This window comes from Eleutherodactylus coqui, chromosome 1 (assembly GCF_035609145.1).
Source record: "Eleutherodactylus coqui strain aEleCoq1 chromosome 1, aEleCoq1.hap1, whole genome shotgun sequence".
Lineage (NCBI taxonomy): Eukaryota > Metazoa > Chordata > Amphibia > Anura > Eleutherodactylidae > Eleutherodactylus > Eleutherodactylus coqui.
In genome coordinates, this window is record NC_089837.1 from 333,083,379 (window position 1) to 333,100,477 (window position 17,099).

The following is a 17,099-nucleotide window of genomic DNA, read 5'->3' on the forward strand; positions in this document are numbered from 1 at the left end:
TTACCTGCTAATGCACAATAATGCAGCCCACCAGTTTAACCCCTTTGATACCACATCAACATTTCAGATTTTCAAAACAACGACATGCAGAATATGTTGTTTACATCCAAGCCTGACCTATGCCTATATAGCGGCATGCATTGGCGCCTTCTGCCAGGGGTGTGCCAGGTGACATACATCTCCAACAGAAGGCGTGAACGGTCTCTGATATACAACCAACTTTTATCAGATTTTCATGCCTGAAACTTACGACTTAATGATATTCCCGATAGTATGATCCTCCTTGTTGATGGTGAACAGGCAGGCGTTTGGCACTTTAGTGTCCGCGGTGATCGTTATTCTACACAGAGAGAAAATAAATACAAACCGCATTGCCATTCAGCGCCAAACATAAAACCAGATTACCGTTTTAAAGACAATATTCTACGCGGCGTTTGTCCTCCGTTTCTGCGAGCGCCGCCTCCACGTACCGTGTTCCTATGGGCAAGCACAAAACGCTGTACGCAGGAAGGGGGGATTAAGTACTGTTTTGTATCAGAAATCCAGTATAGTTGAACATTGCAGAACTTTATGTTGTATAGCAACAACCAGCAGAGTTATGAATGCAGCTCTGGAGGCAGCAGCTCGGGCTGAGTACGAGATCACAGGCACGCTGATCGCACCTGGGTTCACTGGAGTTTCCCCTACAAGCAGACCTATGTGAGCATGGAGTCCCTGGTACATGAACACCCCATAATGAAGCCAGAGTGAGAGGCTGCGGTAACAGCATCAGGAAGTGGGAGCCTGAGGTCCGGCGTGGACCAGATTAGGACCCATCGCATGTCTCAATGGGGAAGATGCCCTCTAGACACCCCTGGTGGGGGATAGTGACGGGGACCCTGCAGTTTAAAACACTGAAATTGTATGACTTTGCAGCATCTTTTCACTCCTGCCTAAAACCTTTGCACAGTATTATGTTCCAGTATGTGTTTGCTGTGTGTGAAATAAAACTGATGGAAGCCAGAATGTGAAGTAATACGGTGGTCCTGAGTCTTGATGCGTGTGGTGCCATCTATCTTGAATGGAGAAGAGGGCAATTCCAGAGAGCAAGTAACCCCAGGTTGCCTGTGTGTGTGTGTGTGTGTGTGTGTGTATATATATATATGTATATATATATATATATATATATATATATATATATATATATATATATATATATATATATTAGTGTGTGTGTATATTTATATATATATATATATATATATATATATATATATATATATATATATATAGTAGTAATTACAGAAGCCTGAGCCTCGTGAAGGTATGCATCAAGAAAGGAAATATTGTTTCAGATGGGCGCTACTGTATCCATGAACCCTGTAAAGCAGCACTTCAGGGAGCTCTTTTATTCTCTGTGTTCATTTCAGGTAAAGTGTGTATTAGTGCAGTTACCGCACTTACTGATCACTTTATTCATGAAAGATCTGTAAGTACACGGCTCTGCTGCGACAGTATTTACGCTAACGCTCGTCTTAAACCGCCCTTCAGGCTTATTCACACGTCAGGATTTTTTAGCAGTATTTGTCAGCCAAAACCAGGAAGACCTGAAAATCTCTCTATTATACTTTTTCTCCACTCCTGGTTTTGGCTCAAATACTGATGAACAATGCTGTCCTGTGAATAAGCCCTCCAGAAGATTGATTTTGCGCTGGTTTTTGTGCACATAAAATCTGTGCACTCTAAACAGAGAAAAGAACTCATTGATCTCACTAGGTTTGTTCTCATAAGTATGTTTTGCACGCGCAAATTTTGCTTTCACAAACAAATATGTCCTCTTTTTTTCCTGTGTTTTACGCAGCAAAATTGCCGTAGAAGTCCATGGCAGGCATGCAAATAAGCAAGAGGATGCGTGAAACACTGCACGAAACGCAGGAAAACAAGACAGCCGGACCTCGCTAGGCTTTCAATGGATAGGTTTTCATTATCGGGAAAAGTGCACAAACATAGAGCATACTGTGGTAACAAAAGAATCGCAGGGGCAGAATTTGTCTCAATAATCAAATCGAAACCCTTCACAGTATAAGACAACTAAAATATAACTTTTATTTAAGAATATTTATAAAACAATTAGGGCTAAGACAAACCAGACATACATAGAGACAGAGAACAGAGATGGTCAGCGTGGGTAGATAAAAAGGTAGTAGTACCCAAACTAAACTTGTAGATACTTGAGACTAGGTGGTCGCTAATATGATGCGAGATGATCTTAGATTGTGACAGTAACAATCATTGATACGTAAGCTACACATACATGTGGAGTATAGATTACTTAAGATAGTGTCACAGGATAAATTCATTCAGTAGTCAACAGAGCTCAAGCTCCAAAATTAGAGGTATGTGGTTTATGTGGCTAGGTGCGATACCAAGCAACAATTCATAAGCCACTCACCACATAGGTAAAATTACCCTCAAAGAGCGTGGTGTTGACAATAATTCGAATGACAGCAGAGGCTGACTAAATTCAAAAGTCAGCAGCGCTGGACTTCAGTATTGAAGATGTAAAAAGAAAAATCCAAGGATCTCATATATTTAAGAAGCGACCCACACCAATATCTAGATGATAAGAGTAACGCCAAAAGTAGATGAAGATCTCAAATTTTAGGTATTTTTTAGAAACTCAAGGACCCGTCTAACTGGGGAGGTAATGGTGTCTCCTCAGTTTTCTGGGGGTATCATAACCTCATAACCACTTGAGAAGGAGAGTAGTCCTCTCAGATGGATTAATTGACGCTCAACGCGTTTCCCTACCAGGGTAGATAGTAGTTCATCAGGAGCGGTTAAATGAGTTTTTAGTCAATTAGAGTTGACAGTATCATCAAAGATATTTTGCCATACTGATATCTTTTGGCAAAAAGAGAGAATATAGTCTCAAAAAGTGCCACAGTGGTAATCTGAGACACAACAGAGTTAGGTAGCCTCTGTCAGCTATCGTTGGTGTGATAGTATAAAAGAGCTCACAGGTAGAATGTAGAACACAGGTTCAGAAAGGATAATATAACCTTAGTATATATTGTCCATGGACTAGTGAGAGATAGTAGATGACAGAATGAATGAAAATTGGCATCAGGGATATCAATTGAAATGATAATTGATTCCCAAGCTCTATAGAGGTAGAGTAGTTTTCAGATCAAGACCTATCACTGCCTAGATAAATTAAGTGACAGTCATCCTCTAAAGGGAATAAATCCCGGCCATTATTAGAGCAACTAGATCCCATTCATTCAAAGTAAGTCAAACATGAACAGCATAATAGCGGGAGCAGAACGATATCTTTGCTACCCAGCTAGGAGAGCTAACTATCACACAACAGAGTTAGATAGCCTCTGTCAGCTATCGTTGGTGTGATAGTATAAAAGAGCTCTCAGGTAGAATGTGGAACACAGGTTCAGAAAGGATAATATAACCTTAGTGTATATTGTCCATGGACTAGTGAGAGATAGTAGATGACAGAATGAATGAAAATTGGCATCAGGGATACCAATTGAGATGATAATTGATTCCCAAGCTCTATGTAGAGGTAGAGTAGTTTTCAGATCAAGACCTATTACTGCCTAGATAAATTAAGCAGAAACAAATAGTGACAGTCATCCTCTAAAGGGAATAAATCCCAGCCATTATTAGAGCAACTGGATCCCATTCATTCAAAGTTAGTCAACCATGAACAGCATAATAGCGGGAGCAGAACGATATCTTTGCTACCCAGCTAGGAGAGCTAACTATCACACACATCCATTCAAAATAAAAAAATGGTAGAGCCTAGAACTCTGATGGTGAGTTCAGGCAATCTGTTTGAAAGCCCAGTGTGCTGCTGCTAATATACCCAGAAAGTCCTCCCAGAAGGGGGTTGGTATAAGTGGTTGGCCAATCATAGGTTATAGTAGGTGGGGCTAGATAGCCCCAGTTCATTAATGAAAAAAAAAAAAACTTTATCCCATCCGCTATTCTAACATTTACTGATAGTATCGGTGAAGGGGAAAGGAGTGAGATCTTACCGCATAGACTGATGATCCATATGGATCATTTTAGGTCTGAGATTAGTCGTAGTAGAATCGCCGTGGTGTAGTGTAATCGCGCATGCGCGCGGCGCTGTGACGTCATCGCGTTCATCATGTGACCGGCGTCATGACGTGGGATAAACTTTATATAACGGAGAGTATACGTTGCCCTAGCAACGGCGATCATGTGATGAGGGAAAAATTGAGAGGGTTAACAGAGTATACTGTTAATCGCGCTTATGCGCGTTACGTCATGACGTCATCACGTTATATCATGTGATCGGCGTCATGACGTTCAAGATATCGCTGGATACCGCTTATTACAACGGGGAAAATGCATGACCCCGGTAACGGCGGTCATATGATAGGATGACATAGTAACATCACATGATCGGATAACTCCGTAAGTAAAACATGTTAGAAGTAGATCCAAGTTACAGGAATCAGCGCCGAACTGAAGGTAAAGACTACTTGATGTTTCTTATAGAGGTTTTGGGAAGATGATTCCTTTGGCTCAAGATGGAATGAAACGTATAAGTACCTCAATATAAACTTGTTAATTAAAAGAGATGTTATAACAGAGGTATAAGGCTAATCTTCATCAGACAAAAGACATACACAAATTCTTATGTTATGCCATATGATTGATAAACCGGACCTAAAGCAGTAGTACGGTAATTACGATACATATCATGTCAGATAAACGCGGATGGTAAATATAGGTAGGCCAATTCTAGTTAGTCCATAAGAGGACGCAGCAGTGATCATTAATGAAAAGATGATATGATAATCTCATAATAGAGTAAATGGTTGTAGATATCGATTGTAGACTCCGAAGTAATGAGAAAATCAAAAGGAATTTTATAGAAAGCAATTAAAGCAGAGATTCTCGTTTAAACCGTTGGGGTTGATTGTGTTCAAACGGTAAATCCAAGCAGCCTCTTTGCATAACAATTTTTTATCTATATCGCCACGTCGACCTTGAGTCCTTAAGATTTCAATACCCTGAAACTTCAATAGTTTTGTATCGCCATTGTGGAAATTCCACATATGGTCAGCTAGAGGGGTTGACTCGTGACGTCTAATGTTACCCAGATGATCAAGTATTCTACGCCGGAATTGTCGAATCGTCTTGCCCACATAATTCATGGGGCAAGAACATGTAGCTAGGTATACTATATTTTGCGTCCTGCAATTTATGAAGTCTCTACATGAATAAACCGTATCAGTAGAAGATGATTTAAAGGTGTTACCACGTAGAATAAATGGGCAGGCGAGACAGCCATGGCATGCAAAGGTACCCTGAGGTCTGCTGGAACCAAGCCAAGTAATTTGGGACTCACTAGGAGGGAGATGGCTTTTTACCAGGTGATCCTTTAAGTTATGGCCTCGGCGGAATGTTAAGGAAGGTTTGTCGGGAAGATGGTCTTGGAGGTCTCTGTCGCGTTTGAGGATATCCCAATAATATTCAAGGATATTCCTTACTTGCACTGAGCACGTATCATATGTACCAATGATCCTAGCCTTGTTGTCAGATTGGCGTATTTTGGGTTGGAGAAGATCAGTTCTTCTTTGTGTTGAGGCAAAACGGAATGCTTCATTGATAATATGCTCGGGATATTTGCGATTTTTGAAACGATTGTATAATTTCTTACTTTCCAACTCGAAACTGAGATCATCTGAACAATTCCGCCGAAGGCGGAGGAACTGGCCTTTAGGTATACCACGTTTAAGTGGTATAGGGTGAAAGCTATCCCAAGTGAGTAAGCTATTTGTAGCTGTGGATTTACGATATAAGGAAGAGGTTATTTGACCCAATGGGTCTTTCTTGATCTGAAGGTCAAGAAAAGACAATGTGGTGGTATGGATTTCTGAAGTAATCCGAAGATTTAGATCGTTGTGATTAAGATTCTCAATAAAAGACTCAAGGGACGACCGACTGCCATTCCAGAACAGTAACACATCGTCTATATATCGTATCCATAATAAGATGTTATCTAATTCAAGAATGTTGTCACTGTTGAAGATTAACCGTTCCTCCCACCAGCCCAGGTACAGGTTGGCGTACGATGGGGCACAAGGAGTCCCCATCGCAGTGCCCCTGAGCTGGTGGAAGTACTTGGCTTCAAACAGGAAAAAATTGTGGCATAAGATGAATTCCAGAAATTCCAGGACACATTTGTTATGTGTGTCGAACAAAGGACCTCTTTGTTTGAGAAAGAATTCTGTTGCTTTAAGGCCTCCTTGATGTGGGATAGAACTATACAAAGATTCAATGTCCAAGGAGGCCATAATCGTGTCAGGATTGACTGTGAGGCCTTCCAGAATACGTAAAACGTCCATCGTATCCTGGACAAAAGAACGTAAAGATGATACAAAGGGTCTTAGAATTCTGTCGACGTATGTGCTGAGGTTCTGGGTTAGATTGTCAACTCCAGAGACAATCGGTCGTCCCCTGAGTGGGCTAAGGCCCTTATGCACTTTTGGAAGTGCATAAAAAGTAGCAGTGGTTGGTTTTTTGGAATACAAGAATTGGTATTCAGTGTGATCAATAACCTTCAGATCAAGGGCTTTTTGTAACATTTTTTGTAAATCCCGTAAGAAATCAACTGTTGGGTCATGTGATAGAATACCGTAGGTGGTAGTATCATTCAGTAAACGTTGACACATGTCTACATATTGTACTCGATCCATCACGACGATATTCCCGCCTTTATCGGCAGCTTTTATAATGATTGCTTTATTGCTTTCAAGTTTTTTAAGGGCAAAAGATTCTCCTTTAGTAAGATTAGAGCGATTATATTTTGGAGGATTCAATGCTTTTAATTCTTTAAGAACCAATTTTTCAAATATGTCTATTTCTGGGCTACATAAGGATGGTGGATTAGCACGACTTGTTGGTTTCAAATTTGTGAAGGGCCCAATTCCAGCTGGTCTCTGGTTTTCGTCCTCTAGATCTTGTAGGGTTTGAATGGCTGGATGGTCGCTAAAGTCAAGGCCCAATTCCCTAATTTCCTCTTTCTCCTTAATGACAAGTGTTTCCTCCAATGTAATTTTCGCGTAAAGAGGGAGATGTCCTTCGTCCACACGAACGGATCATAACGGGTCGTGGGGACGAAGGACAGCCCCCTCTCCAGCAAATCCGTCTCTTGTTTATTGAGATGGTACCCTGACAGATTAACAATTTGCAATCTGTCCTCAATTTGTGGACTATGCGAATTGAGTGAGTCCAGATTGGGAGTACTCATTGGAACGGTAGCGATAGGGATATCTGATGGAGGTGAAAGACGGTAAGTTTCAGTATTACTTATTGTCATGTTTGACCTGTTGGATCCCGTCTCCCTCGTAAAAAATAGTGGGAAATTGGAGGTTCAGAGAAGTTACTCTCCACTGGTCTTCTCCCTTTCCCCCTACCCCTATTGCGAGAGGTAAATCGGTTACGATTCCTTCGCTGAAAGGGACGGCTGGAGGATGTGTAGTCGCTTTCTGATAATTCCTGTTCGGAGGAACTTAAGTCAGTTTCCGAGCGGGAGTTACGTTCGGTGTAGGCGCGATTCTCCTTAAAATCGAGGAGATCACGACCAAATTGAAGATGCTTTCTTTCTTTAATCTGATTCGTGAATTTCTCAATATTAGAATGAAGGATTTTTTCTTTATTTGAGAATTCCGGATCAGACGAAAAGCGTTTAGTAGACTCTATTTGGTCCTCCAACCGTTTTTGATTAAGGGTTAGGGTGGATTTTTCTTCCTCCAATAGGAGGTTGATAAGACGTAGTGACGATTGAGTGGACTCCAATTCCCACTTTTTGAGGAAATCGGAATTTTGTAGCCTTTTAGGTGGTCTTATTGGATTACGTAGGCCTCTTGGAACAATTTGGTTCTCTGCGTATTTTTGAAGGCCCTGAACCTCCCACCAGTTACGCACGTATTCTCTGTAGTGGGAGGTTAGGTCCTTAAAGCATTTTTGTATAGAGATATCACTCGATTGTACCCTATATTCTCCTTCGGAGAATACTAAACCGGCATCGGGTAACCATTGTGTCGAATTTAAGTCTTTAGATAAGAAGCCTGCCATAAAGAGGAACTAAAGAATCGCAGGGGCAGAATTTGTCTCAATAATCAAATCGAAACCCTTCACAGTATAAAAATTTTTTATCTACCCACGCTGACCATCTCTGTTCTCTGTCTCTATGTATGTCTGGTTTGTCTTAGCCCTAATTGTTTTATAAATATTCTTAAATAAAAGTTATATTTTAGTTGTCTTATACTGTGAAGGATACTGTGGTAACAAAAAAGAGTACTGAGAATGAACCCATTGAAATCAATGGGTTTTATTCTCTGCATATTTTTGGCGCACAAATACGCTCATGTGAAGGCGCCCTTAGAGTTATAGTGCCAGAACATCTGGATTCTGCAGGTTGGGCTCTGCTTCTCCATTGTGTAGAGTGAACTGATCCCTACAGACAAATATCCGAACTACAGCTGGTCACTTAGGGCTGAAACAGACTGGCGCATGCACAAATACGCTCACAGCTATGTATTAAACTTTTTTAAATTTTGCGCTATTGTGCACGGGTTAAAAAAAAGCAGGACGATAGGTCCTGCCTTGTCTTTTCTCGCAATAAGAGCCAAAACATAAGGAAATCACAGCCATCTACTTCAGCCCTTATAAGACACCTTGAGGTAGAGGTACGACTACAATGAACCCATCCTAAATAAGAGCACATTCACACATTTGTCACAGTTTGGCCACAATTTCACAAACACATAGAAACTCCTGGCCAAAGTATGCTGTGCGAATGTACTATAAAAAGAGGAATCGGGTTCAATTTCTAAAACTGGGTGTAAGGGCTTCTTCACACAGGCGTACCTTGTTCATGCTCCCCGCTACACAGTGCGCTTAAGCATGAACAAGGTAGAAATATTTTGGTTTTTTAACCTTTTGAACTCTGCACTATTCTATGCGAGTTTGAAAAAAAATCATGAAGATAGGTCCTGCCCAATATTACTGACACATAGTATCAACGGGCGAGAATACTGCTAGTGAAAACAAAACTATGAACTCAATGGTTTCGTTTCGCCCCGTTATGTGGCCGTGATTATCATGGCTGCAAAATGGGACAAAATCATGGCCATCTGTCTAAGGGCTCATGTCCACGGGCAAAATGTGATTTAAAATCCGCAGCGGATCTCCCGCGCGCGGATCCGCACCCCATAGGGATGCATTGACCACCCGCGGGTAGATAAATACCCGCGGATCGTCAATAAAAGGCATTTAAAAAAAAATGGAGCATGAAAAAATCTGGACCATGCTCCATTTTCATGCGGGTCTCCCGCGGGGACGGCTCCCGCGGGCTTCTATTGAAGCCTATGGAAGCCGTCCGGATCCGCGGAAGACCTAAAATAGGAATTAAAAGCATTTACTTACCCGCAGCGGGCCGCGAAGCTCTGCTCTTCCTCACGGCCGCATCTCCCTTGCTTCGGCTCGGCGGATGTGCCCGGCGCATGCGCGCGGCACGTCGACGACGTGCCGCCGACGTGCCGCCGGCGTCAGGAATTCATCCGCCGGCCGAAAATGAAGATCCGGCCGTGAGGAACAGCTGACCTTCGCCGCCCGCTACGGATAGGTAAATGCTTTTAAATTTCTATTTTCAGCGCTCATGTCCGCGGGGCAGGAGGGACCCGCTGCAGATTCTCCATGTAGAATCTGCAGCGGATCTGATTTTCCCCGTGGACATGAGGCCTAAGCCCTAAACAGAATCAGTGCCCAGGACAGCAGCAGCTGTAGAACAGACTGGACACGACCCATGGAGAGGCGCTGGTTTTGTGGAGAACATATACCTGACTTTTGTAGTAGAAACCATTGGGGAGCTTGGCCCATTCATGGGAAAACTACATAGACTTCCAGTGGAAATGAAGACACGGACACAAAGATATAAGGGGGGAAAGAAGATTTTATTTCAAGTTATGGGCAATGGTAGATTTTAGAATGTGGAATTTAGAGGCTGAGTTGATCGAGAGGAAGCAAAAAAACCCTTGAGGTATGAGCCAATCGTTCTCAAAGGTATGTTCACACGTAGCAGAAATACGGCGGATTTTCCTTGGCAGAAAATCCATGAAAACATGTGCAGCAAAATCTGCACCATTGCGAATTTAGACTCAGTTTTATCTGCAGCTGATTTCAGTCTGCAACGCCGCCGCTCTTACCTCGGAATACTGAGCCCTCACCGTAACGCACATTCCTCACCCAGAAACCGCTACTGAGCGCTGCTGGTCAGGTGATGTGGGAGTGGGCGCACTCCCTGACCAACGGCGATGGTGGCGACGGGCTCAATAGTGGTCGCTGGCTGGAGGATGTGACTGTAGTAAGAGCTCAGTAGTCCAAGGTGAGAGGGGCGGCGTTAGAGATGGAAATCAGTCGGGGATCTGCAGCTCAAATCGAGTCAGAATCCACACTAAGGGCTTAAGCAGAAAAATGCACGCGCAAATAAACTCGCCGCTACGGAGCATATTTGCGCATGAACAAGTCTATGGCCTTTTTTTTTAACAGTTTAAACTCTGCTCTATTGCACGCATAAAAAAAAGCAGAGAGATAGGGCAGGACCGATCTTTTTTTCCCATATATAAAAAATATGTGCCAGAAAGATAGGGTAAGTCCTATATTTTCTTGCGCAAGAAACACGCTCATGAAAACAAAACCATTTAAATCAATGGCTTCGCTTCATCACATTTTGTGGCCGTGAATTTCACGCTCACAAAACGTTCCACAAACACGGTCGTCTGTCGAAGCCCTAATGATGTGGATTTTGATGCAGAAATGTTCCATATTTATCCACTACAGAATATCCACAGCATTTCTGTTACGTGTGAACGTACCCTAGGGGAAAAAATCCTTCTTGACCCCAAATATGGCGATCAGAACAACTCCCAGGATCAAAACCGCCATCTGACCTATCTGACTTTCAAAAATATTATATTATTATTGTTTTCATGAATCTAAATCATAAATCTGTTATTACTATTTACTGTATGTTTGTATGAACTATAAAGTATATAGAATTAAACCTATTTATAGACTGTGTTGATCCAGAGGAAGGCGAAAACCCCCTTTAGGAAAGAGCCAATTATCCTGTTTTAAGGAGGGAAAAATTCCTTCCTGACCCCAAATATGGCGATCAGAATAAATCTCAGGATCAAACGCCAGCAGCTCACCTCCCTGGTACATGTCATGTCAGCTAGAAATTCTACAAAGCTAAAATTCTTTATTATTTGTTATATGTTTATATTATGTTTTTATGTGGCTACTTCCCTATAAATAAAAGCTAAACCTATTTAAGGCTGTGAGTTGATCCAGAGGAAGGCAAAAACCTCCTTGAGGTATGAGCCAATTGTCCCCAAGTTGGAAAAATTCCTTCCTGACCCCAAATATGGCGATCAGAACAAGTCCCAGGATCAAAGCCGACATCTACACCTATCTGTGTGTACTTGTGTCTATGTATGTGTTTGTGTCTATGTATGTGTTTGTGTCTATACTTGTGTCTAATCCTAATGTATGCGGTGTGGGCTACTTACCCGGCCTGTGCTGAGGTCTTACTAGCAACCAGGAGTTCAGGGATAATAGCCGCTCTGGCTATTTTTCCTGAACTCACCAGTTACCAATCAAGCACAGGCCGCTCCGGGGGTGTAGAGGGTGTAGAGGGTCTTCAGGAGAGGATGATGTCCAAGGCCAGCCGGAGGATGTCAAGGTTCAGGGGTTGGTGGAAGTATGCATCATACAGTTGGTGGAGAGAGGATGTTTTGGGCAAGCCGAGGTCTTCTACAGCAGCAGTCGTGGGTTCAGGAGACAGTTGGCGTAGGCTCAGCCTACAAGACATGAGAGAAATGTTACTTTTACCTGCTGTGGATATAAACAAGTGAACTACTCTAACATGACGACTTATATCAGGATCTGATTTGAACCTGATATAAATAGGATTGAATTTCTGTATTATGAGTTGATATTAGGGGTTTTGTAATTCTGGTAGCCATAATTGAGGCCATATAACTTGTCAACCAGAAGCTGGTGTAAATTATGCCAGAAATGTATGCCTGATTGTACCTGGCATACATTTCTCTGTAGGCAAACAGAGGAGCTGAGAGGCACCTAATATATGAAGAACGGGGTGCTTCTTCATATATTAGGAGCATCTAGCACCAGTGCTAATAATAAGACCGGCATTTCAAATACCGGTCTTAATATTTTCCCCAAAGTCTTTTCTTATTTTAGAGGAAATGTTTTTTTGTAACTTTCTAATGTATGTGAAGTTTTGTTACAATGTATGGCTATAATGGGAGGTATCTTATGTGTATAGGTATGTCTAGGTGTACAGATATGCATGTGTAGGTGTGTATAGAAGGTACTTACCAGATGGTTGTGGCTTCCTTCACAATCGGATTCTTCTCATCATCCTAAGAAGAAGCAGAGACATAGTTATTACAGGAACAATAATAATTAAGCTGAGGGGAGAGAAGACCCTGGAACTGACATGGGGACATGAAGAAAGATTATTATATGACCTCCTGTGCTGTCTGACACCAGAGGAACAATGATGATGAACACAGAGGTCAGACTGAAGAACATCATCCCTAGAGAAGGAAGATCTTACCGGGTCCAGCTTGGTGAAGTGTACGAGAATCCGTCTATGGGGTGAAGGGGTGTCTTATTTTCCGGCCACTGCAGGTCTCGATTCTCCAGAACTTTCCTGTATGGTTTGAATGGCGGCCGTGCTTTCTTCCGTTCCAGTTCTTCCCAATCTATGGTGTTGAAGAAAGAGTGACCTCTGATGTTCTTATAGACACCCAGCCTCTTCTCAGGATTCTTTCGCAGCAGTCTCTCCAGAAGATGCTTCACATCAGCATCAAGCCAAGGTGGAAATTTGGGCTGCTTTCTGGTAACGGATTTGATGAGCTTTCTTCTGATGGGGCCGTGGTAGAAAGGGGACTGTCCTGCCGCCATCCAGGATACAACAATCCCCAGGCTCCACCAGTCGACTGCTGCGTCATACTCCTCTTCAAGAAGCACCTCTGGAGCCATATATTGAAATGTGCCCGTCATTCCGTTGATCTTATTAGATGTGGTGACGCCATCTTGGGCCAGCCCCAGGTCGATCAGGCGGATGTGTCCAGATCTGTCCAGCATGATGTTCTCTAGCTTTATATCTCTGCAATAAAGAAAAGATGCAAATCAGTTCAGTGATGCAGGAGACTTAGGGATGGACCGCAGCAAAATCAGTCCTAATTCAGGACTCTGGGAAAGCTGGGTCCATTATCTCCACTTGTGCAAGGAAACAGAGAAATGTGGGAAAGTTGTGCTTACCGGTGGACGATGCTGCGTCGGTGCAAGAACTGGAGGCCGCATACAATCTCCGCTGTGTAGAATCTGACGGAGAGAAGAGTGTAGTATCAATGACATGATATCAGTTCCATGACATCATGTCACCATCAAAGTGTCTGTCAGCACTAGAAGAGAGGAGGCGCTGTTTGTCGCAGCCTGTACGCCCTCCATTCTTCTATGTCTGACCTGTCATGTCACCCTCAGAGTTTCCCTCCTGTCTCCTGATTAGTCATTTACTCACCTCACATTGCTGATGTCCAAGCAGCCGCACATCTTGATCATTGCCCCCAGGCTTCCGCCGGACAGATACTCCGTGATGAAGTAGACTCGGCTGGCAGACTGCTGTGCGGCATACAGTTGGCATATGAAGGGGCAGTCTTGGGCCTTCAGGAGTATCCGTCTCTCTCTCATTAAGATGTGTTCTTCGCTTCTTTCCTTGTTGATAACCTTGATGGCCATGAAGGTGTTTCTTTCGGGGAATGATGCCAGGACCACCTGAGGAGAGCAAGTAGGAAATGATCACTGACAGTGGCCAGAGGGGAAATCATATCCATGTATTACATGGGGGATTTATCAGTAGGGGCTTCTGGCTATTCCTCGCCTCAAGGCTAGGTTCACACAGCAAATGTGCGTCAAAACCTGAATGTACGTTTTTTTGACTATTCAAACTCTGCGCTAGTGCATGCAGGTATAAAAAATGTGGGAAGATAGGTGCTGCACCATTTTTCTCACATGTAGTATTAATGTAAAAGGTTCCTCCATCGTGATCATTTTAATTTCCACACAACTGCAAGTTTTCTAAAACTTGAGCAGTTTTTGATTAACTATGGGCACCGCTGCCATCCCAGACATGAAGTGCCATCCCTGCCCCACAGTGGAAACTAAACCATTGATATTGATGGTTTTGTTTCCTCCCGTTATGCATCTGTGATTTTCATGGCCACACAACAGGACTAAAACACGCCCATTTGTTTGATCTTTTTAATCTATATGTAGCGGATGGGTACAAAAATTCTGAAAAATTTTCCTCTCCGTAATACCCTTTAAGATATCATCTGATACTGTAGTTGCTGCTCATCATTACAGGTGACTGATTTACTGTAAAAAAAAGGGCCAGGTAGCCGCAGCATCAGCTGGTGTCTTAAACTGTTGGCCTGGTGCCTCCCCTTCTTAGTCTTTACTGTGCCCAGGACGCTTGCCCACCTGCCCCCTCTAGCTATGCCATTGTTCATTGTGTGGGGGCAACAAGGAGGGCTAATTACTGTGAGGAAACCATAAAGGGGGCTAGTTACTGTGTAAGAGCCCCATTACTGTGTAGAAGACAATATGAAGTCTATGGGAGGTTCAAAATGTGCAAGGGGAAGGGTATTACACTGCGCAAAACGCATAGCTACCTACAATAACTTTCCCCATACAAATGTAATAATAAAATAGACTATTCACCTAATGGTACCGTATGCTGTTCAAATAATACCGCCACAATGTTCCCATGTAATACTGCTATACTATGTTAACTAATACCATCATACCATGCAGAAAAGACAGTGCTATTCATTGCTCAAATAACGCCACAATACATCCTTCAAATAATACTATTATACCACGCAAAGACTATCATCATACTGGATATTGTTGAAATAATATCCCAAGCAAACAGCATTGGCATTCTATAACCCAATAAGGCTGATTTCACATCATATTTGGGAGATCCACTTTCAAATACTTTTTTTTAAAGTCCAGTGAGAACGTTCAAGGAAGATGGGAAATGTAGATCTCACAAAAATGATATTAAATTGGCCAAAAACCACCATAAAGAGCCAAAATAATGGACACATGACTATATACTACTATGTACACTGTCTGAATAATACTGTCATACCAGCCTAAAGACAGCATATAGCATTGGCACAATATGTTAATTATATGCTTTAACGAAAGATATGTATATAGTTTTGTGTGTTTAAACAGGGAGTTGTCCATCTATGAGCGACTACCTGTTTACTCTGAATGGATCCGAGTGGCTAGAAGAGATCCCCAGCGCGCTCCACCTACATTTAGTAATCGTTGAGACGGCTGTTGGGTGCTTAAGTGCTCGATAGTCGTCCTGTAAAACTACCTTACTGCTATGTTCACATGTAGTGGAATTGGGGAGGATTTGGATGCCGTTTTTGGTGTAGATCAACACCAAAGTTCACAATGTGTGAATGTATCCTGAGCCTCTCTATGTGGATTAAATGGCTGGTAACTGAAAATAAAACTCACCTTGCTGAAGCTTCCTCTACCCAATATCTGAAGGGCGGTGAAGCAGCTGATGTCAAATCTGTGGTGTGATGGCGCAGGGTCCTGGCTGGTGCCCAGTCTTGGCTCCTCATCCTCAGGCCTATCCTCTCCGCTCTTCCTCTTCTTTATCTCTGTGAGTCCGCTCACGCTCTCTTCTTCTCGTTTACGTTTTTCGCCATATCCTCTGTGTCCAGTGGACGCCATTTTTCACAATCTGCAGTTTTCTATCCAATCGCTGTCTTCGACAGTTGGAAGGAAATGGCAGTTGGCCGAGTGGAGGTCAAAGGTCATTGAAGCCGATGTTGACATCAGCTTGCCAGTACCCTGCTCTGCCATATACACAGTGATGTGGGCACCATGAGTGATGGTCTAGTGCCCTGAGAAAATGAGAAATTCATGGCTGGTTCTGCTAGTGCCACATTATTAGTAGATGGGGCAGGGATGGCACTTCATGTCTGGGTTGGCAGCAGTGCTCATAGTTCATCACAAACTGCTCACGTTTTAGGAAACTTGCAGTTGTGTGACAATTAAATTGATCCCCATGGAGGAACAAACCACAAATTGTACTAATATCAGGAATAATAAAGCCTTGTGAGGGTCATTATCTGCTCCGTTCTATAAGTGTTCATTATCCAGATATATGATGTGTATTACCATAGGTTACAATGGGCAGTGCCCTCGCCAGCACAGATCTGGGTGTACAGGGGGAGATGCTTCTATGGAGGTTAGGGTTTAAACAGATGAGTGTGTTTTAGTCCCATTATACAGCTATGAAAACCATGGCTGCATAACGGAATGAAATGAAACCATTAATTTCACTGGTTTCATTTTCACTATCAGGATTCTTGCGCGTTAATACTACTTGCGAGAAAGATAAGGCCGGACCTATCTTCCCACTATCTTTTTTCAAACTTATGTGTGTGTGTGAATAGCCCAAAGGAAAAAAAAAACAAACCCGTGGTTCATGCACTAATACGCTCGCCTCTACGGGCAGGCATGGAGGCATACAGGTTCATTATGGTATCCTACGGCATATCAGTCCACATTTGCTATAACTAAGCCTCTGGATCGTGCAAACTCATAGGCTGTTGAAGTTGGTGTCCCAGATGGTCCCAAACATGTTCTCTATGCTATAAATCTGGCAATCAGGAAGACCACAGAAGTGTGACAATGTTATGGAGGCATTCCTGTGACACCCTTGCTGTGTGCGGCTGAGCACCGTAGGTGCTGACCGGTGGTCCGCGCTCACTATAGGCTGCCAAGGGGTCTGTGCTGGAGTGTCTATTTTGAGGGGGAGCGATGTAGCTACTAACGTCAGCTGGGGATATTTTCCAGATTGGAAAAGCTGCCTAATTTGCGGTGGAATTTTTTGCAACGGACACTCCACAGCGTTTCCACCCCATGTGAAC

The 17,099-nt window shown here is 42.9% G+C and overlaps 1 pseudogene; it reads right to left on the reverse strand.

Moving 5' to 3' along the window:
- Nucleotides 1-10,659: 10,659 nt before the first annotated feature.
- LOC136588870 (protein kinase C theta type pseudogene) lies at nt 10,660-13,215 on the reverse strand (annotated as a pseudogene).
- Between the last annotated feature and the right edge of the window lie 3,884 nt (nt 13,216-17,099).